A 2,500-nucleotide genomic window follows, 5' to 3' on the forward strand; every position below is an offset into this window, starting at 1 on the left:
ACGGAACCTGTGACTGCATAGGATTCTACTGAAAACGAATCCGAATAATTCATTGGGTGGGATGGCGGAACGAACCGAGAAAAAATTTATTTATTCTGAGAAGTCATGGGTTGACCTAGGAATAAAACAGTAAAGAGTAAATATTCGCCCGCGAAACCTTTATTTATTGAGATTACATTACAATATTTTGGCATCATTTGATAAGGGTAAAAATAAGGATCAAGGATCGTTATAAAATAAAAAGCATTATCTATAATTTATATCTATAAATATGCATAACATAAATATTCTAGCTGTATATCCTGTATATACATCTTCCTGTATAACAAAACAAATTCAATATTAATAAATGTCTTAGTGTATTAGTTTATTAAATACATGCGTATCTGTAATATTATTGAATCCTTTCATTCGCGAGGAGCTGGATGAGAAGAAACTCTCATGTCCGGTTCTGTAGTAGAGATGGAATTAAGAAACGACCATCAACTATAACCCCAAAAGAACCAGATTTCGTAAACAACATAGAGGAAGAATGAAGGGAATATCTTGTCGGGGCAATCGTATTTGTTTCGGCAGATACGCTCTTCAGGCACTTGAACCCGCTTGGATCACAGCTAGACAAATAGAAGCGGGGCGAAGAGCAATGACACGATATGCGCGTCGTGGTGGAAAAATATGGTTACGTATATTTCCCGACAAACCTGTTACAGTAAGACCTGCGGAAACACGTATGGGTTCGGGGAAGGGATCCCCCGAATATTGGGTATCCGTTGTTAAACCAGGTCGAATACTTTATGAAATGGGCGGAGTATCAGAAGCTGTAGCCAAAGCAGCTATTTCACTAGCTGCGTCCAAAATGCCTATACGAACTCAATTTGTCAGGATAGGTATGTAGAACTAAACAGTGTATTGAGGATGAAAAAACAACGGCAAGTTTATTTATTTCTGGACAGAGAATATTTCTTTTTTCCTTCATCCTTTGCATTAAAATAACGGATTCCAATAAAATGATATGATTCAACCTCAGACCCTTTTGAATGTAGCGGATAACAGCGGAGCTCGAGAATTGATGTGTATTCGAATCATAGGAGCTGGTAATCATCGATATGCTCATATTGGTGACGTTATTGTTGCTGTAATCAAAGAAGCAGTGCCTAATATGCCACTAGAAAGATCGGAAATAATTAGAGCTGTAATTGTACGTACTTGTAAAGAACTCAAACGTGACAACGGTATGATAATACGATATGATGACAATGCTGCGGTTGTCATTGATCAAGAAGGAAATCCAAAAGGAACTCGAGTTTTTGGTGCGATCGCTCGGGAATTGAGACAGTTGAATTTTACTAAAATAGTTTCATTGGCTCCCGAGGTATTATAAATACTACTAGATGGGACTATGATATATCAGAACATCTAAAATAGATCAAATTTAGTAGATTAGTAGATTGTGTCTCACGCATATACTTTTAATAATAAATAATTTTATAATAATAAAAAAAAAAAAAAAAGAAAGAAAATAAAACAAAGAAAAAAAGGAAACATGTTGATTATATCAAAATTAGGAGGCACCAATAATTATAGTTCGTCATGGGTAAGGACACTATTGCCGATATAATAACTTCTATAAGAAATGCTGACATGAATAAAAAAGGAACGGTTCGAATAGCATCTACTAATATCACCGAAAATATTGTGAAAATACTTCTACGAGAAGGTTTTATTGAAAACGTTCGGAAACATCAGGAAGGTAACAAATATTTCTTGGTTTCAACTCTGCGACATAGAAAGACTAGGAAAAGAATACACAGAACTATTTTAAAGCGTATCAGCCGACCCGGTTTACGCATTTATTCCGACTATCAACAAATTCCTAAGATTTTAGGTGGAATAGGAATTGTAATTCTTTCTACTTCCCGAGGTATAATGACAGATCGAGAAGCTCGACGAGAAAAAATTGGAGGCGAACTTTTGTTATATATATGGTGATCCTCCTCCTCTGGTATCCTAATTTTCTCTCTAACTTCCTATTTGTGAAATAGAGAGGAAAAGTGAGTTATATAACTCTTCCTCCATTAGTTGATACTTCAAGGAAGTTACCTGGAATGAAAGAACAAAAATTTATTCATGAAGGTTTAATTACTGAATCACTTCCCAACGGTATGTTTCGGGTCCGCCTAGATAATAAAGATGTAATTCTAGGTTATGTTTCGGGAAGGATCCGGCGCAGTTTTATACGGATACTACCTGGGGATAGAGTCAAAATTGAAGTAAGTTGTTATGATTCAACCAGGGGACGTATAATTTATAGACTTCGCAACAAAGATTCGAATGATTAGGTGATTTTTAAAGCATTCCTTTCATGACGATACAATTCGAAGTTAAAAAAAAAAATTCAAGAGACTTATTTTCTTCCAAGGAATAGATTAAAAATTAAGGTAAGGAATAAGAAATATGAAAATAAGGGCTTCCGTTCGTAAAATTTGTGAAAAATGTCGAC

This window comes from Musa acuminata, unplaced genomic scaffold (assembly GCF_036884655.1).
Source record: "Musa acuminata AAA Group cultivar baxijiao unplaced genomic scaffold, Cavendish_Baxijiao_AAA HiC_scaffold_634, whole genome shotgun sequence".
Taxonomy (NCBI): Eukaryota; Viridiplantae; Streptophyta; class Magnoliopsida; order Zingiberales; family Musaceae; genus Musa; species Musa acuminata.